The sequence below is a fragment of the Macaca nemestrina genome, chromosome 1 (assembly GCF_043159975.1).
Source record: "Macaca nemestrina isolate mMacNem1 chromosome 1, mMacNem.hap1, whole genome shotgun sequence".
In the NCBI taxonomy this organism is placed as follows: Eukaryota; Metazoa; Chordata; class Mammalia; order Primates; family Cercopithecidae; genus Macaca; species Macaca nemestrina.
This window is the reverse complement of record NC_092125.1, coordinates 50,365,528-50,386,982: the sequence shown is the minus strand read 5'-3', so window position 1 is coordinate 50,386,982 and position 21,455 is coordinate 50,365,528. Positions and strand designations below refer to the sequence as shown.

At 37.1% G+C, this 21,455-nt stretch overlaps 1 long non-coding RNA gene across 3 annotated transcripts in view; it reads left to right on the top strand.

The window, feature by feature from the left end:
• LOC105484626 (uncharacterized) overlaps positions 1 to 21,455 on the top strand; it is a 540,758-nt gene that overhangs the window by 294,729 nt on the left and 224,574 nt on the right. Inside the window, exon 11 of one of the 3 annotated variants that reach the window (XR_011612172.1) lies at positions 6,307 to 9,874. The exons of 1 other annotated variant lie outside the window; for it this stretch is intronic. This is a non-coding gene — a long non-coding RNA (uncharacterized lncRNA). Of the gene's footprint in view, positions 1 to 6,306; positions 9,875 to 21,455 lie in introns of those variants that run through there. One more of the 3 variants, XR_011612174.1, reaches the window with a different exon arrangement.

The following is a 21,455-nucleotide window of genomic DNA, read 5'->3' as shown; positions in this document are numbered from 1 at the left end:
AAGCCTCAGATGAAGGTGTTAGCAAGGCTGATTTCTCAAGATTCCTCTCTCCTTGTCTTCACCTTGTGTATTCACATGGTCCTCCCTCTATATATGTTTATGCCCTAATTTTCTCTTCTGATTAGACATTAGTCATATTAGGGCCCACTTTGCTTATTTATTTTTAATTTAATAATCGCTTTAAAGACTCTATTTCTAAACGCAGTCATATTCTGAGTTTTATAACTTCAACATGTGAATTTTGAGGGGACCTAACTCAGTCCATAATAGTGTATTTAAAAAACTAAAAGACGTTTGAAGAGGGAGCTATGATACAGCTTGAGAGAGTATAGTATCAATTCAAATATCACCCCTTACCATAAAATATCTATGCTATGAATAGGCCAGCAGGCATGAGGCTAGCAGGATGACAAAACATATGACATTGGCATGTTTGAAGGCCCAGATCAGTTTTCCAGAATAACAATTTGAATAGTATTCATAGAATACTATTCATAGTATAGAATATTTTATGGTAAGGGGAGATATTTGAATTGAGCAGTGAACAAATGGAAGCGTTGAAAAGTTAGAGAAAAAGTAGAAAGAGATTTTTCTAAAGGGAAGGCTGTGTCATCAGAGGCCAGGGGAAATAAAGCCCCTGATGGGTTCAGGAGATGGGTAATACCATAGTTTGCCTATGGGGACATAGAAGGGAAGTAGGAGGCGAGAAACTGATATCAGTTGCCCCTGCTGGGATATGCCAGGAGAGACACACTTTTATCTGTACAGCACTCTTGTTCAGAATACATAAACTTTATCTGATCATCTAAAATACCCAACTTGTTATTCTGGAAAACAACTGGTCTGGGCCTTCAAATAAGCCAATGTTATGAAAAACAAAAGAGGCTGGGAAACTGTCTCAGGATAAAGGAGACTAAAGAGGCAACTAATTGCAGTGTGTATTTAGTGATTGACTCTTAGGAAAACTTAAAAAATAAAATAAAATAAAAAGAGGCTGCGCACAGTGGTTCATGCCTACAATCTCAGCACTTTGGGAGGCCGATGTGGGCGTATCACTTGAGATCAGGAGTTCGAGACCAGCCTGGGCAACATGGCAAAAGTCCGTCTCTACTAAAAATAGAAATATTAGCCAGGCGTGGTGGTGTGTGCCTGTAAAAGCAGCCACTCGAGAGGCTGAGGCAGGAAAATCACTTGAACCCAGGAGGTGGAAGTTGCAGAGAGCCGAGGTTGCACCATTGCATTCCAGCCTGGGCAACAGAATGAGACTCTGTCTCAAAAAAAGAAAGAAAAGAAAAGAAAAGAAGCAAAAGATACAAACGACATTGTTGGCATAATTGGGAAAATTTGAAAATGAACTCTATATTACATTGTATGTTGTTTCCTCAATGAGATCATTGTATTATTGTTATATAGGAAAATATCATTTTTCCTTAGGAGATATACACTTTGGTATTTAGGGATGAACTGCAAATAATTGTTAAATAATAAGTAATAAATAACTGCAAGTAATTGTTAAATGGTTCAACACACACAGATAAACACATACACACCATAAGAAAATCAAATATAGCAACAGGTTAGCATTGAGAAATCCAGACAAGGAGTCTATGGATGTTATATTATTTTTGCATCTTTTCTGTTGATTTCAAAACTTTCAAAATAAAATGTGAAAGGAAAATGAAGTTTATTCTAACATTTGGATGCTCACAATGTTAAATTTTACAATTTCTTGTATTTATTTGATCCTTATCGAACATCTGTTAGTAAATCACCTTAGAGTCACTTCACTCTGAGTTTGTGGTGATTATTTTTGTGGAAGTATTGCTTTATGATCATCATTAATAAATGTGTTAATATAGTGTGATATCATTATTTACCCTAAAAATGATTACTGAGTTTGCATAACTACATGCCAATTTATTTTCCTCTTAGGTAACAGTGTTGTGTAACACAGTAGTCTTCTAAAATGTTCTCAATATTTACCAACATTATAAAATATTTTCTTGCAAACTTATTTTTTAAGTTCTCATGAAATTGTGGTAGAATTTGTCATGAAGTAAAATTCAGTAACTATTCATTACACATGTATGATATGTCTATAACTCCACCAGACATAGTTCCTGCCCTCAAGGAATTTGTGCAATTACTGATATACAGCTGGCCAGTTCACTCTAGGAAATATAAGGCAATAATGGGATGATAATTTTCATCTGCCTTGGGAATGAGTAATATGGTATAATTTTCTGGTAACAGTGAGATTTGGAGAAAGACACTTTGATAAATTGCATTGAGGTCAAACATTTGAGTTGTTCCCAAGGAATATGGCTTCCAGAAACTTCTAGCAGTAGACAATTCTTTCAATTTAGAATGTAGTAAGTGTTTTAACCTTTAATACTTCTATAAGAAAAGTTTTGGCCAAATAAATTCTTTGGTAACCTACTTTCTGCTGGCATCTAGAAGGAATTCTTTTTTTAAATAAGCTTTCTACCTACTAAGTTGATTAATACCTGGCCAGACAGATATTTGTTTATTCTAGAGGAGTTAGTGGACATGCACGGACTCACTCACCCACTCATATTCTTCCCTAAGGCGATCTTGAGCATGTGTTTTCAAGAGCACTAGTTGGGTCAGTGCCAGGCTAAACCATGGAATAAAACCAAGTAAAATGTTGCACAATCTTAAGAGCTTGGCTGGGGAAACACTACACTCCAAATAACAAGTCTACTATTTTCTATGAGAATTATTAGAGTTTATTTAATCTAGTTTTACTTTCATGGGGACAGGGGAAAATTAACATTAATAGAAAATTCATCTTTCCATTCAATAGGGTACAAATAATGCAGCCATAAAATTGAAGCAAAATTGGCACTAATGTAAATTCAAATCACTGTTTAACTTTCAGTGCAAACCTGTTAACCAAAGAGAATTGATCAGAAAGCAGACATAGTGGAATTATTTCTTAAAAATATTGTGGTGGCAGGCGCCTGTAGTCCCAGCTACTCAGGAGGCTGAGGCAGGAGAATTGCTTGAATCTGGGAGGTGGAGTTTGCCGTGAGCCGAGATTATGCCACTGAACTCCAGCCTGGGTGACAGAGCGAGACTCCGTCTCAAAAAAAGAAAAATCTATATCTATATCTATATCTATATCTATAAATACATATAGATCTCTCTCTATATAGACCTACATAGATCTATATATATTTGGAACCCTGACCATTCCTAAATTAGAACACAGAGAAAGATAAATAATACTTACAGTTGTGAGAAGAAACTTCGTAGACCTCATAAGTTTTCAGAAGCAGACTGAGGAGTCAAGTATATTCTGTTGACTGCAGAGGAAGGGCTAGACCAGATGTAGCCCTGCCATGGAGAGTCTCAAAGCTAGAGTGGTAGTGAAATGGGAGAGTTCCCTGATCCCCCTCACCATACGTGCAACAGGGGTGTGTCTCGCTTGTTCCATTGCTACCACTGCTCACTGCTTAAACCCCTGACAAGATGGGGAGCATGCACATGGGCATGTGTAGGAGCCGGGGTGAGTACTTTGGGATCCAGTCCCGTGGGTGGGTGCCTCCGGCTATTTTTGCCTTGCTTTCTGCCAATGGCTTAAGTGTTACCAGCTCAGTGGTCCCTCTGTCTTTACAGAAAGGCAGAGGGCCAATGTGACAGCTTTCTGTATCCTAAGTTTTTGCCCAGCATCCCAGGAGACCTGAGCATTCACAAGCCGTGAATGTGGGGTTTGAGTGGTGGAGGTGACTCTCAGCAGGATGGATGGGGAGCTGGAAGGGGGATGGAGTGGAAAAATGACCTTTCCCTGAGGTTGGCCATCCAGCAGCTGAGCTCTTCTTTGACCGGCCCCAGCCAAACTCCTCTCAGTGTTCAGAAATTCCTTCTCTTTGCTTTCTCTGCTGTGTTGTTCCACTGTGTGTCTTTTTATATCCTTGTCTCCTCGTGTGCTCGTCTGTTTCTGAAGCCTGGGGTTCGGAATTTATATGGGTACAGGATAGGGGCATGGCGGGCCAAAAGGCAGCTTTTCGGGTACGAAGACAGAAATGCCTGTTCCCACTTAGGGCTGTGGGTCTCCAGGCTTGAGGGTGAAGCCTTCCTGGGGAACTACCCTCTTCTACTCAGTATTTCCCTGTCTCCTGTCCATATCAGTAGCAAATGCATCAAACGTGATTTGAGGTGGAACATTACACACCAAGGAAGAGAACAGATATGGAAGACTTGAAAAGGCAAAGTCTAAGGACATAGAAGGATGATTTTAGTCTATATCATATTGAAAAATTACTAAATAATTTAATTTCAGAATGAAGATGCTGGGACTTCAGGTTGAATAATTATAATTTATTATTTTCAACTCAGTTTTTATACTTATGTATACCAGTTATATAACTGATCTGTCCTACTCCACCAACAACTTCTACAAAACAAAGTTATATTTATCAAGATATGCTATATAAACACATTAATGTCAGACAAAATAGACTTTAAGGAAATACATATCACTAGAGATTAAGTAGGCTACTTCATAATTACAAGAAGTTTAATTTAGCAAGTGGCAATATACATTCTAATTTGGAATGGACAATTTATATATGTATAACAGTGAACAGAACTAGATTGAGAAATAGTTAAATACACAGTGATAAGGGAAGATTTCAAAGCAGCTTCCCCTACTGGTAATACAAACTTTGAAACTACAAAATTCATATCCTTCTATCACACATAAACCATCTATAAATTTTGGTGCATTTAAAATAACAGTGTGTTCTCTGGACACAGTAAAAATAAAGTAAACCAGACCACAAAAGAGAAAACCAAACTGGAAACAGCCTGTATACTTGAAAATCAAAAAATGTGTTTATATAAAAATTATGAGAAAATAAATCACAATGAAAATTAGGAATATCATGAAATACATAATAAAAGTACAACATTTAGAATTTCTGGGACTGTATTAAAGATGTGTTCAAAGAGATATTTCAATTGAAAATCCTATATGTCTATATTTTAAAGGAAAGTCTAAAACTTAGTCAACTAAGCCTCCATTTCATGGTGCTGAATGTAGGAAAAAAAGAGCATATTCAATCCAAAGGCTATAATAGAAACAAAAACAAGAGAGCAGAAAAAAAGGAGTAGAACAAACACATAAACAAAGGCATATCAAAGTTGCTAAATTTAAAATATTAATAAAATTGATAAACCTTTAACAAATATTACATATAATGATAAATAAAAAGTTCTCTATTTCAATAACAAGGCTAGGAGGCTGCTTTCATTAATTTATTTCTTCATATACTGGAGGATATGTAGCAATGCAGTAGGAAAAAGAAATAAAAATAAAAATATAGCAAAGTAAGAAATAAAATTGATATTATTTGCAGAAAAGAGGATCATATATACAGAAAATTCAAGAGATTCTACACATAATATCAATTAATAAAAGAATTTAGCAAGTTAGATAACTTCAGCCACATACAGAAATTGTATTTATATATAACAGTAACAGAGTCAGAAATTAAAATTAGGGTATTATTTAAAATAGTATAAAAATATTTACACACCTAACTCTATGTTCAAGAACTCTGTATAGAAAAGTATAAAATATCATTTAAAAGAATTAAAATAAGACTCAAATAAACAAAGAAACAGAGGGCTGTACTATATTCATAGATTGTAAGACCCAATATTGTAAAGGCAGTTCTATAAAAATCATTTATTGCCATTCAATCAAAATCCCAACAGGTTCTTACTGTTTTGGGAATATTGCTTGTTAGGTTGTGTGCATATATGTGTGTATGTGTGTGTGTAAATAAAAACCGTCTTCATTTCAAAGTTTGGAGTCAATTATTTTACAAGTTCCAAACATTTTTCGAGTATCTTGAAAGTTGGTAGGCCCAAAGCACTGTGCCTACAACATCTACTAGATAAAGTGACCCATGGAGTTTGGGTCTTTGTATTCCCAGATTCGTGATCCTCTTACTATGCTACCTTCTCTCTCTGTTCTAATGAATATATTATTTAATTCTCTTGTTAATTTTAAAAATTCATGTATGTGTTGCTGAATGATTTTACTTTAAAATTTACGTAAGTATGAGCTAGAAAATTGTGCTTACTAATTTTATATAAGTATAAAGTTAAAATAAGCATATAAACTTTTAACTGATATTTGTGTTTTTACATAGTATCTTTGTTCTTCTATTTTCATGTTTGAAAAATATAGTTTCTACCCATATTCAGAAAGCTCATCAAGAATTTACTGCTTTAGCTGGTACTGATTATTCACTGTATTTGTCTGCCCTCTAGTGATGGTAGAACAAAGAGTCTAAGGAAAAATTACCAGAGGTAAGAGTCAGTTGATTAGTTTTGCAGAAACTCTCATTATTTAAGTTTAACCTGGCTCCTTGTATAACACGTTTCTAAATTTAGAAATTTACTACGTGTCAATAACATACACATTGGCATACAACAGTTTGATGCTGTTATAGTGTTATACTATGTGTGGATTAAGCTAAACAACGAATAAAATAATTTATATGTTAACAATGAAAATGAATAAAAGGAATATGTAACTATACACAAAATTTATTGGGCACCTACTCGCTGTGCTAAGCTCTTTTCATACATTATGTGATTTTATCTGTACAGCAGCTCCTCAAGAAGGTCCCTCTGTTATAGATATGAAAATTCAGGCTTATCTATAAGTGTGGTTAAGCAACTTGATTAAGGTCAAATACTAGATAATAATAATAATAATAGCTATGTTTATCGAGCAGTTTTAAGTGTCAGAAAAAGGTGCTCTGTTAAGCACTTTGTATATCTATATTAGTCAGTGCTCAGAACAGGAAACAGAAACCGGTCTAGAGACTGAAAACAGAAGTGGGTTAATACTGCAAGTGAGATCCTGACAATCAGCGGAAGGGTCAGAGAAGTCAGTTTTTGAGTGGATATTGTGGGTTGACTGCCAAAATAATGTGGAACTGACTCATTAAGAGTGCCCCGCTCTGAGGTCATCGCTGCAGTAATGTCACAAATCTTGAAACACTGAAAAATCTGAAATACGCATGCAAACTCTGTTGTATAAAAACCTCCTGTTCCTACCACGTTGCTAGCCAGCAGGAACAGTCAAGTGTCGAAGGAACATGGCCTCTAGCTCACGTCCAACTTCTCCCTCTGGTTGGCAGAACACAACTCACACCCAGAGCTCTTGCTGCCAAGGAGTCTGCTAAATGTAGCATTTATCTCCCCAGCTCCCATGTACAAAAAAGGAACATGGAAACAGGTGGGGTTGGCTGCTGGGAGCCATTCAACCACACCCAGCGTAACATGTTCTCCAATTTAGTCCTCATAGAGATTCATAGGACTGTTTCTCCATTCCATAGAGGAAGAAATAGATGCATTGGCAAGATAAATAATCTGCTAAATAAACAGGATAGGAACCTATGCCTCTCTTATTCCAAAGTGCAGCACATCTCAATATCCCAATATGACTATACTATGTCATCATTAATTCATTAATTCTATGTTAATGTTGAACATCTCTCCTTCAACCCCAATCAACATGCACACACTCATTTTTTTTTCACATGCTTCTTATCAGGATACAACCTGGATTCCAAGAAAAGTGAATTGAAGGTGCTGCTCTCTAGTTGTCTCCTGAGTGAACTGTCCTCCTAGGCTTGGGATAAAAATATGCAGAATCAATGTACAGCCCTCCTGCATCTCATATTCTTGCGGGAAAAATAAATATATTCTCTAATACATATGAGTTGGCCTGAAAAAGGGAGCTAATGGCATTGCTGGGACTGGAATGAATCTCCCACATACTTGGAGAAATCAAGGTGTATGATCTCCTCAGAGCAGAGAAACATCATGTGGTGGTAAGGAAAGATGCCAAAACAGTAGATGTTATTCTTGTCTGTGCAGCCTGACTCACACAGCACCCCTCCCAATGTGCACATGCTGCTGGCCCTTCATGACACCTGCTCACCAGACACTGTCCTTCCACTTCAGAAAGATACTGGATCTACAGAAGGCCGTCTGACTTCTTACCTCGGGAATGAGAACCTTGACAGAGGAAACCTCAGAACTGAAGGTAGTCAGACAGAAACATTTAGATGGCAGTCCTTAGGGCAGTCATATGCTTTAAGGAAATACCATAATGCCTGCAGAGATTCCCAGAGGTGCCCTGGTTCTTGCCTCTTCTGAGATGCAATTGTTCACAACACTTTCCATCTTGAAACTGAAGCTTCGTTGTCTGGGGTAAATACCTGCAGTTCATTGTCTCACACCAAGAAAATTGAGGACATAGACACACATGAGGATTTTAGGAGCTAAGGTTTAATAGGTGGAAGAAAGAGAAAGAACGAGTTCTCTCTCTAGTGAGAGGGAGGTGCTTCCGAAGGGAAAAGGCCAAACCATGGCAGAGTTTGCTGGATTTATAGGCAGGCTTGAGAGGCAGTGTCAGATGTATGTAGGGTCCACAGATTGGTTTGATCAGGTGTGACATTTATATAGTGGGCAGGGAAGGCTGGTTACCCTGCCTTAACCTTGTTACGCAAATGGGCTTTCCGTTTGACCAGCACCATCTTGGCAGCTCCTTACTGTATATGTGGCTGGCAAAAAGAAGAGAAGATGGAGCCACCATTTTGAACACGATTGGCACAACTGCTGGCATCTATGTCTTCAGCTCAATTTTACCAAAAAAGGCTGCTTTTTGTTAGAAAAGAAAATGATTTGGGGCTGCTTTTCATTAAAAGCAAAACCTTACCAAAGACTCCAGTACCCTCACTATCTGCTTAAGTAATTTCTTCTTAACTCCTGTATCAGAACCACTCTGGATTCTTCCTAGAAAACATCTCTTCTTGTTTAAGTTAGAGCCAGTGTTTAGTACCTGTTACCAAAGGTGGGAGATCATGCTGGTAAAGCAGGTAAAGAGATGAAGTAGTTATTCTTTTCTTCTGATGGTTTGCAGATGTGCTTTTCTGAGGAGCCCAATGAAAGACAGGCTACTGTATCACTACACTTTTGAAGAGCTCACCCTCGCAGTTGGAATAACATGAAAATTGTGCAGGTATCACAATCTACTTTTTAATATTTTCTAGCTGCCTGTGACAAAATTTAGGCCAGTTTCCCTCTCTGTGCCACCACAGCTGAGCATATTACTCTAGAAAGAGAATGCGAGCAACGCAGTGCTGCTTAAAATGCGGTGGTGAAGGTGGAAACGGGGATATAATTGTTTCCTTTATAGGGAGCTGCAACAACAAAAAGCAACCAGGAATCTAGGAAGAATAACCCAGGAATGGAATGAATACTTTTTTGCTTTGTGCTCAGATTCTGTGGATAAGCAGAAGTAGTTGCATGGATTTTTATTATTATTATTATTATTATTATTATTATTATTATTATTTACATGGCTGGTTGAAAACGTTGGCCCTGTCCCTTGTTCTCATCCAAGTATGTGTCAGAAGCACCTGGGAAGCTTTTTAAAAAACACTCCTACACTGATGTTACGTCTTTGATGGTTGTGACTTAATGCATCTGAGGGGATCAGAGTGGGGCTCAAAAAGGCATATTTTGACAGTTCTTCTATGTGATTCTAGTACTCACCCCAGTTGATGATCATTAGACTAAAATGGATGGTGCTGTGTTCTCTTCATGAGCAGACAGACAGAGGACAGAGCTGTGGTAAGAAAGTTGAATAAGATGATGTCATGAGTTAGTAATGTTGGATATCTTGAATTAGTAGTAGCTGATTTGAATTTTAGGAATTTGAGATTTAAGTGTCAGAATCAGGGATATAATATTAGGGAAAGCGATTTTTGCCTGTTTGAAAGGAAGGTGGCTTTTTTTTTTTTTTAAGGAGCATTTATAAAGGAGCTAAAGTGCCCTCAAGTGGCCAATCTCTCAATTACATCTTAGTGAAAAAATTTTCTATGAAAAAGATGAGCAGAGAAGAAAAATAACCTTGGAACCCAGGATTTTAAATTTAAGATATTGGTAGTTGTGGCCTGAAAAGGAGATATGGATACAGCGAGGTGTGACTGTTATCTGAAATTACCTGCAAAAATTGGTGAGTTGTTTTCCACCCAGACTTCAAGTGTGCTAGGGATATATATCACCTTAGAAGATCCGCATTTCACTTTTAACTAGGTTTCTTACTGTAATCTAGACTATATTGTTACATGGACTCACCTCCTTAGATTTACTTCTCATCAGAATGTACAAGGATTAGATCTTCTGGGTTGACACTGAAAAATAAGTCTTATTTGTTTGTAATGAAGATTATTCATTAATTTATCCAACAAGTATTAATTCAGCAGGTTTTTTTGTGCTAGTACTGTTCTTGGCATTTGGCTAACAGTGGTTGACTAGAATACAAAGACCTCTGACCTCAGTGATATGTATGGGGTGTGTGTGGAGCATGTTTAGAGAGAAAACAATGTCCAATTACTGCCCAGCCTAACTCATCATCACTCTTCATTAATAAGCAAAATCAATATATATCATTTTAAATGTTTTGAAGGAAATAAAACTTGGAGAATATAGAATCTGATGTGTGTGCTGGCAACTTTAGGTTGGATTGACACAGATAGACTGAGGTGGCTTGAGTTGATATATGAAAGAAGAAAGGTAGACTGTAGGAAAAATAGGGGAAAGAGCAATTCAGGTAGAGGAAAATTCAGGGACCAAGATTCTGAGAAGAAAAAGAACTGATGATGTTTACAGGAAGAGAAAAGAAACCAGAAATGCCAAGCACAGAGAAATGGGGCAAATGGATCAAGCTGAGGCAGACACGAAGAAGAACTTGTCCATCGTATTTTATTCCAAGTTTTTTAGGAAGCCATTGAAGGCTTTTAAGCAGTGAGGTATGAAATGAGTCAATCAATCAGATTACATGTTTTAAAAGTCACTCAAATACTGAGGGCAGTATTGATTGGGGTGAAACAAGAGAAGAAACAAAGAGATCAGTCAGAAGGAAATTGCACTAGTCCAGGCAAGACTAGATGCCAGCTTGAACTAGAATTGTAGAAATGGGGATGTCAAGAAATGGATATTTATCCAATATAAATATTTGAAGGAATGGATATTTGAGAAGTGGATATGTATCCAAGATAATATTTGAGGGATAAAATGACAGGTCTTGTTAATGAGTTAAATATAAGGGATAAGGGAAAGAGGGAATGACAATGACTGCAGCAATTAGGTAGAGCGTAGAGCTGTTTATTGCTATAGGTAAAACGGAAACAGATGAGGTGGGAAAGTGAGAGTTCCCTTTTGGACTTGTTACCTTTAAGATGCATGCAGTGTATACACTAAAATGTCAACAGAGAGCTAGCTCTAAGAGTTTAGAGCTCAGAACTGACTAAGAACTAGAGCTACACATTTGGCAATCAAAATCTATTCATATCATGTTATTTAACGCTATGGAAACTAATTAGATTATCTAGAAAGAGCTTAGAAAAACAAAAATCACCTGAATTGAGCCTGGGGAATTCTAACTTTTTGAAGTCTGGTGAATGCAGTGAAGTCGTCATAGTAGATTGAAGTGAGATACGGTAAAAAAACAAAGTGTGATCTCTCAGAAGTAAAGGATAAAGTTTCAAGGAATGAGTGGCCACTTATGTGGATGCTACTGAATATGAAGTAAGAGAAGAATTGAAAAAGGCCCACTGAATTTTCCAACACAGAATTTTTTGAGACTTAGGCAAGAACAATCTCAGAGGAGTGGTGTGGGGGAAAGGCAGACTGGAAGGTGTTTGAAAACACATAGGAACATCATCAAGAAGATCAATCAAGTATAAACTTCCGAGAATTTTGCCCTAATGGGCAGCAAAGAAATAGGTGATAACTTGACATTTTTCAAGTAATCTTTTCCCAAAAGGGAGTTACGAAAGATTGTTTTCATAGTCAGTGGACCAGCATTTCAATAAAGAAAAATATCAACAAAAAATTGATGATGCAGGAATGAAGTCATTGAGAAAGTTAAATTAGGTGATAAGCAGAGTCAAGTGGAACAGCAAGCCTTTAAACAAAAACAGGACAACTTTTCCACACTACGAGCAGAAGAGACAGAGATTTGGGGTATATATGCAGATCGTATTCATCTTTAGCTGATGCCACTTGACCACCTTTAAAAATTTTGTATTTTGAATTATAGGAGATCACATTCTTTGCCAAAATTTCTTTATGCTATCCAAAATTTGGGAAACATTGGGCTATATATATATATATATATTTTAATAAATATTTATTTATATTTATTAAAAAAATATATATATATTTACTGTGGGACTATTCAGACTCTTTAGTTTGTGCATGTGTATTGTGAATTTCCAAAAGAGAGTTTCTAACATATAGCATTTCCCAAACTGATTTAATTATATAAACATTTTTTTTTTCTTGAACTATCCATTATACTTGCAGGAAGAAGTTTTACAAGAAACATACTTTAAGAGATTCTAGATAAACAAAAGGACTTTATATGCTTTGTCATAAATCCCATTTTTCTAGCACTCATACAAAATAGATTGAAGATAATATGGTAAGCCTGTAGACACGTTATTTATAGTAATTTCTTGATCTTCCCGTAGTAAACTTAACACTAATAGCAAAAGTATTACTTTTTATCTGATATCAAAATATACATAAAATTTCTTTATTTACAAATAGAACTAAAAATGTATCATTATTGCATATCACTTATGCTTTGAATATAGTAAGATCTGGGAAATTCTCCTGCCTAATATATACTATAGCATCTTACAAAGAGAAGTCATTTTATAAATACTTATTAAATGAGTAAATAAGTGTACGATTTCCCATTTACCTTGTCCATTTATTATTAAATAAAAAAGAAATCCAGTTCACATGCACAATTTATAAATTTGAAGTATCTATCTGCTCTATTACTATATTAAAGTAGTAGCAATTTTTAATGGTCAGAATATATTCCAGAATGGACGAGAAGGAGAAAATAGCATTTTGCCTTCTCTAGGTCAATCAAGAACTTTACTTCTTTTAAATGAAGAATTTAAGGAAGGCAGAACAAGATGGTCAAACAGAACTCTCCAGAAAATGGTTCCCCCATACCTCTCATAAAGGAACACCGAATTGCACAACTATACATGCAAGAAAGCGACTTTATAAGAACCAAAAATCAGATGAGTGATTATAGTGCTTGGTTTTAACATTATATCAAAATAACAGACATTAAAGAAAGTGGGAAAGACAGTCTTGCATTGCCAACACCACCTCTCCCCAACCCCAGCAGTGCCATGGAGAGAGTATATTGAGTACTTGGGGGAGGGAAAGTGAAGTGATTGTGGAAATTTGCATTGGAACTTAGTTCTACCCTTTCACAGTGGAATACATATTACACAGGGCAAAATTCTGCCAGTGCCCATAGAGGGAACATTTAAAACAGCCTCAGCCAGAAGGGAAACTTCTGCCCCAGTAGTAGGGGTCTAAGCTCCAGCTAGCTCCACTACTGGCTGACTAAAGTGGCATGGGGTCTTGAATACATTTGAAAGGCAGTCAGACTACAAGGGCTGCAGTCCTTGGGAAACTACTAATGCTGTGCTGAGCTCAGAGGCAGTGGACCTGAGGTGCACACAAGCCAGTAAAACAACAGCTATGGTGAGGCGGAGAATTTTTGTATCACCTCACCCCCAGTGCTAGGCAGCCCAACATGGAAAAAGAGCTTCCTTCAGTTTGGGAGAAAGTAAGGGAGGAGAACAAGATACTCTGCCCAGTAATACAGAAAATTATCCTGTATCTTGCCTGAGCCCAATAAGGTGGTACAAGTCTGCAAGATTTGCAACATTACCAGGTTTGGAGTGCACCCAGTACAATATGGTTGCAGTGACCAAAGACTTAGATCACAATACTCAATTTCCTTTGAATACCTGGAGAACCTTCTCAAGAAGGATGGCTACAAACAAGCCCAGACATTGGTAAACATCCAGAAGTATCAAGACCATCCAGAAAACATGACTTCAATAAATGAACTAAATTAGGAACCAGTGACCAATCCCAGAGTGACAGACATATGTGATCTTTCAGACAGAGAATTCAAAGTAGCTATTTTGGGGAAGCTCAGTGAACTCAACATTTAACAAAGGAAAGGAATTCAGAGTTCTATCAGAGAAATTGAACAAAAAGATTGAAATGTTTTCTGAAAATCAAAAATTGTAGAACTGAAAAATTCAACTGAGACACTAAAAATTGTATCACAGCCTATCAACAGCAGAATTAAGCAGAAGAAATAATTAATGAGTTTTAAGACAGGCTGTATGCAGATACGCAGAGAAGAAGAAAGAAAAAAGAAAAAAAGGAAATGAAGTGAAGCATACCGATTAGATCTAGAAAATATCCTCAAAAAACAAATATAAGGGTTATAGATTTTAAAGATGAGGTAGAGAAAGAGATTGGGGTAGAAAGTTTATTTAAAGGAACAATAACACAAAACTTTCCAAACCTAAAGAAAGATATCAATATTCAGATACAAGAAGGGCATAGAACACCAAGGCGATTTAACTCAAATAAGACTATGATAAGGTATTTTAATAATCTATCTCCCAAAGATCAAGGATAAATAAAGGATCTAAAAGCAGCAAGAGAAAGGAAACAACATATAAAAGAGCTTCAATATGTGTGGCAGCAGACGTCTCAGTGGAAACCTGTCAAGCCAGGAGAGATTGGCATGATATATTCAAAGTGATGAAGGAAAATAATCTTCATCTTTTATCAAAGAATATTATACCCAGTGAAAACAGCCTTCAAACACGAAGAAGAAATAAAGACTTTCATAGACAAACAAAAGCTATCTTTTGTTTGTTCTATAAGAAATACCAGACCTGTCCTATAAGAAATTATAAAGAGGGTTCTTCAATCTGAAAGAGAAGGACATTAATGAGCAATAAGAAATCATTTAAAGGTACAAAAACTCACTGGTAACAGTAAGTATACAGACAAATACAAATATTCTAACGCTGTAATTGTGGTGTGTAAACCACTCATATCTTGAGTAAGAAGACTAAAAGACAAACTTATCAAAAATAATATCTACCACAACTTCTTAAGCGATAGTATAAAAAGATGTAAATAGAAACAAACAAACAAAAAAGTAAAAAATGGGAGGGGAGATAGAATTAAACTGTAGAGTTTCTATTAGTTTTCTCTTTGCTTGCCTGTCTGTTATCATTTTGTAATCAGAGTTATATTGTCTTCAGTTTAAAATAAGATGGTTCAACATATGCAAATCAATCATTGTGATACATCATACCAACAGAATGAAGAACGAAAAGCATATCATCATTTCATTAGATGTTGAAAAAGCATTCAATAAAACTCAACATTCCTTCGTGATAAAAACTCTCAAAGAACTGGGTATAGAAGGAACATACCTCAAAACAATAGAAGTCATATAAACAGACCCACAGTTAGTATCATACTGAACAGGGAAGCCCAAAAGTCTTTTCTCTAAGATGTGGAACAAGGCAAGAATGCTCACTTTCGCCATTGTTATTTAACATAGTACTGGAAGTTCTAGCTAGAGCAATGAGACAAAAGCAAGAAATATAAGACATCCAAGTTGGAAAGTCAAATTATTCTTGTTGCAAACAATATAATCTTATGTTTAGAAAAACCCAAAGACTCTATAAGAAAGTTATTAGCACTGATAAATTCAAATATAGCACTGATAAACAAATAAATGCTACTGATTATTGTATGTTAATTTTGTTAATCAACATACAATAATCAGTAGCATTATAATATGCCAACAGTGAACAATCTGAAAAAGAAACTAAGAAAGTAACCCCACTGACAATATCTACAAATAAAATTAAATACCTAGAAATATACTTAACCAGAGAAATGGAATACTATGCAGCCATAAAAAAGGATGAGTTCATGTCCTTTGCAGGGATATGGATGAAGCTGGAAACAATCATTCTCAGCAAACTTGTGATAACAAGAACAGAAAACCAAACACCACCTGTTCTCAATCATAACTGGAAGTTGAACAATGAGAACACATGGAAGTAGGGAGGGGAACATCACACACTGGGGCCTGTGGAGGGGTAGGGGGCTAGCGGAGGGATAACATTAGGACGTCTCCTCTTTCCCTGGTCAGCCCCTTCTCCCAGCCTGGTAACCATCGTTCTGTTACCAGTAGAGGGTCTTGACTGCAAATTGTCTAAGTTCATGGCATATTGAACAAAAAATTGGACAAAACGCACAGGAAAGCAAAGAAACAATGAAGCAACGAAAGAACGATAGCAGACATTTATTGAAAATGAAAGTACACTCCACACTGTGGGAGCCGCCCAGCAGCCGGCTCAAGGGCCCAGATACAGAATACCCGCTTGAGGTCCCATTGGCAACTTGGTGTTTAATCTCAAGTAAATGATGTAGTGGCCGGCCATCAGTTTGATTGGTTGTGGACAGCCACCAAAGAGGCTGAAGTGAAGTTACAAAGTTACACTCCTATGCAAACATCTGATTGGTTGCAAAAAGCAATAAATCAGAGGTACTTTCTTTTTTTTTTTTTTTTTTTTTTTTGAGACGGAGTCTCGCTCTGTCGCCCAGGCTGGAGTGCAGTGGCCTGATCTCAGCTCACTGCAAGCTCCGCCTCCCGGGTTCCCGCCATTCTCCTGCCTCAGCCTCCCGAGTAGCTGGGACTACAGGCGCCCGCCACCTCGCCCGGCTAGTTTTTTTTTTTGTAGTTTTAGTAGAGACGGGGTTTCACTGTGTTCACCAGGATGGTCTCGATCTCCTGACCTCGTGATCCACCCGTCTCGGCCTCCCAAAGTGCTGGGATTACAGGCTTGAGCCACCGCGCCCGGCCTATCAGAGGTACTTTCAATTTCTCATCTGCCCCACAGAAAAGGTGGGGGTTTGCAAAGGGAGTAGCTTCTGGTTCCTTTGTTACTCAGGTATGGAAAGTTAGGGTTTTCCTTTCACTATAGTTTTAGGAAGTCAGCGTGAAACGCCTTAAGTTCCCTGCCTCCAGACTCTATTCTCCTGTCTCAATTCTACTCCCTACTTTTATGAGCTGGACTCACATGTAAGTGAGATCATGCAGTATTTGTCTTTCTGTGCTTGGCTTATTTCACTTAGCATAATGACCTCTGGATTCATCCATGTTGTTGCAAATGACAGAATTTCCTTTTTTAAAAAAGCCGATTTGTGTGTGTGTGTGTGTGTGTGTGTGTGTGTGTGTGTGTGTGTGTATGTCACATTTTAAAAATCAATTCATCTGGCGATTTGCAATTCAGTTACAACCTAAAGTTATAAATGTACTGAGAAGTTTTGAAACCTAGGGGTACTAGTGCAACACATTTAAATATGTTTTTAAACTGAAATAGAACAATATTTAAATAAATATCAATCCTTAGGGATAATCAGTACTCTCTTCTTGCTAAATGTAACGTTTTCCAACAAATATTTAATATCGCCTTATATGAGAGGATACTGTGCCAGATTCTTGGGAGCAACAAAACCTATAAATTGTGATTTTTGTTTTTAAGCTCATTAAATATATGGTGGAAAGAACATGCATTTAAAAGGGTTAAAAATGTGTTTACTCAAGCATTTGTTTCAATATGTAGTTCTTAGAACACCTGCATTAAATTCACCCAGGACACTTATTAAAAATGCAAGTTTCTTGTCTCCAGTCTACACCAGTTGAATCTCAGTCTTTGGAGGGATGGTTTCGGAATTGGAAATGTTTTAAAGCAACCCAGGTGATTCCAATGTTCACCAAAGTGCTAATAGCCTTGGGTTAGAGCAGTGAGAAATGACCTCCAGCTGGGACTGTTTCATAGTCGTGGTTGTACTTCACCTGGACCTTAATTGGTGGTTTGGATCTTCAGAGGTTGAGATGAGAGCAGGGGATATTACAAAAGGATGCAGGATATGAACAGCGTGCCAACTTGTCTTCTTTTGGAAGAGTGAGTATTTTGGTTTGTCTCAGGTGTGGTGTTTAAAAACTACTGGAAAATTAAGTTGGTGTCATTTTAAGAGTGTCCTTGGTTTCTTTCTATAAAAAAGAAAAGTACTGTTTATACCTGCTAACAATAAACCCTCAAGATAATGAAGTAATTTTAGAGCTACTTGAGCACCTTTGCTTTCGGGAGCTTCTTTCCCCTGTATATATACCATACATTTTGGCTATCTTTGCTTTTTCTTTGTTACGATATTTAAAAGTAAATATTAAACATCCTACTTTTTATTCCAAATACTTCACTATACAGATCTAAGAAGAAAGAATGCTTTCTCACATAACTTTAGTATCATTATCAAAACAACAAAATTAATAGAGTTGTCTCATATTGTCTAGTACCCGGCACATATTCAAATTTCCCCACTTATCCTTATTGCTTGATACAGCTGCTTAAAAAAAAAAAAGATGTAATTAAGCACCACTTTGCATTTGCTTTTGAAGTTGCTTTTAATCTAGAACGCTACTTTCCCTGCCCAAGTTTTAATCTAGAACACTACTCTTTCTCCCTTCATTTTCTTTTTATCCCCTGTGTGGTAACTTTTGAATTACAACTAATAGAATCAAAGAGATTTTACCTCTTCCCCCACCCCTTTCATCCATTCATTTCATTCATCAGCTCCTTCCTCTTTTAGGGGATTATTTGTTGAACCTCTTCTGTGTGCCACACGTTGCACTTAAAGCTGGACACGCAAGAGGATAACATGGTGTCTTCTCTATGATATGCCAGGAATTATTTTGAAGAAAACATTGTTCTTTGGATGAAAATACAAGTTCCAAAAATGTCATTAAAAAATACGTGCACAGTTGCACACACATACCCACATGTTTAACAGATTGCAGCAAGTTTTTAAACAGCATATAAAGTGGTTTTTGTTTATTAAAACCCCATTTCTGAGTTTATAATACACAGCCATAACATTTCAGCTACAGTCCTGTCCCAAGTGCTGGAAAGTGTCAGGAAGTTGAGAGATGTTCTTTTGCTCCTGGAATCTTATCAAGCTTGAGGAGAACAGCTAATTGAGGAAAGCTAGCAGAGGGAGAACTTTATTTTTGCCCTTAAATTATCTTGTTTATATGTTAAAACATTTTTCCTGATGTTGAAGAGTGCTCTGGAATACCCTGCAGCCCTCATCAACTCACAGAATGGGAGAAATTTTTGCAATCTACCCATCTGACAAAGGGCTAATATCCAGAATCTACAAAGAACTCAAACAAATTTACAAGAAAAAACCAAACAACCCCATCAAAAAATGGGCACGGGATATGAACAGACACTTCTCAAAAGAAGACATTTATGCAGCCAACAGACACATGAAAAAAATTGCTCATCGTCACTGGTCATCAGAGAAATGCAAACCAGCATCACAATGAGATACCATCTCACACCAGTTAGAATGGCAATAATTAAAAAGTCAGGAAACAACAGATGCTGGAGAGGATGTAGAGAAATAGGAACGCTTTTACACAGTTGGTGGAACTGTAAACTAGTTCAACCATTGTGGAAGACGGTGTGGTGATTCTTCAAGGATCTAAAACTCGAAATATCATTTGACCCAGCCATCCCATTACTGGGTATACACCCAAAGGGTTATAAATCATGCTACTATAAAGACACATGCACACGTATGTTTATTGCGGCACTATTCACAATAGCAAAGACTTGAAACCAACCCAAATGTCCATCAATGATAGACTGGATTAAGAAAATGTGGCACATATACACCATGGAATACTATGCAGCCATAAAAAAGGATGAGTTCATGTCCTTTGCAAGGACATGGATGAAGCTGGAAACCATCATTTTCAGCAAACTATCACAAGGAGAGAAAACCAAACACCACATGTTCTCACTCATAGGTGGGAATTGAACAATGAGATCACTTGGACACAGGGTGTGGAACATCACACACTGGGGCCTGTTGGAGGGTGGTGGATGGGGGAGGGATAGCATTAGGAGAAATACCTAATGTAAATGATGAGTTAATGGGTGCAGCAAACCAACATAGCACATGTATACCTATGTAACAAACCTGAACGTTGTGCACATGTACCCTAGAACTTAAAGTATAATTAAAAAACAGAAAAAAAAAAGATGTAAAACCACATCTGTGGACTTACATATCATCATTATAGGAGCAACTTTTCATTAAAACTTTAAGGATACTGAAAAAAAGAAAGGACCTGCCTTAATTAAACTTAGCACATAAAATTACACATATTTCTTTCATTTCAGAAAATCCAGGAAGGCTCAATTACCCTAAGTAATATTCTCAAGAAGATCAATAATATTTAAAATGCTACTTTGGAAAATCACTTATTTATTCATCAAATCTAGATGCACTATTTCTTGGGTACAAGTCACTCTGCTTGGTACTGGGAATACAAAACATAGTGGTTTACAGTCTGCTGAGGGAGTCAGGTGTGCAAATAGCAATCACTTATTTTGCTGTATTTATTTTTTGACCAACGATCATCTGCCTTTTGTTTAGTGAATTCCTCTCCTCATCCTCCTTCTATTTCTTTCTTTATTTTCCTAAGTATTGCTGATTTTGGACAACCGGTTAGTTTTGAAGAAGAGTTGCGAGAGGTAGCAGAGAGGAAGGCGGGCTTGTGGTATAAAAATTCAGACAGATTTCTCCAAGTGTTTTCTTATACTCTTCCATATTTTAGGGTAGCAGGAAGGTCCCCTGGGGACTCTGCAAAGTCCACTATGTCACCCACATGTGTGTTTTTCCAAATGTGCACGCACAGGAGTGCTGAGATCTTTTCTTCTTTTCTAGCTGGTACAGGACTGCTTGTTATTTGTATTTTGTTTTCTATGCTGCCACTCTCACAGCAAAGGCAGATCTCTATATATTTCCTCTCTCAGTTCCCCCTTCCCGGCCACTTATTTGTGACACAAAGGCATCAGGGAGGCTCCCAATGCCTGTCCACCCACTGGAATCTTGCTATTGTAACAGGAGACCACTGTTTGATCTTTAAGGTGTGATGCAACTAGAGCAAGCCCTGCCCTGGACACTGTGCTGGGGCTCTGGTCAAATCTCCTACAAGCAGTCAATGCCCTAGTCCAATTTTCATTGTACTTCAGAACTCATCTTTATATATTTCCATTCAGGATTATGAGCTTTTGTTATGAAGATGTAGTGGTCTTTTCTTTTCTTTCCCTTGTTACTTTTGGAATGTTTCTAAGAAGAGAAAAGAAGAGTCAGAGACGTTGGCTCAGCCTTCTTTTCCCGGAATTCTTTCAAAAGTCTTAAAATGTAGTCTTTGTGAGAATGAGAGAAAGATGGAATGCTGAAAATTGTTGGTGATAGGAAATTAAAGTTTAAGATTTAAGAGGTGAAGGAATTTGAGATGGTGTCATGTTCTAATTTCATCTCCATTCTATCAGAGGTGCAATGGAGATGAAAAATAATGGAGATGAACAAGTGAGGAGGCTGTAGAG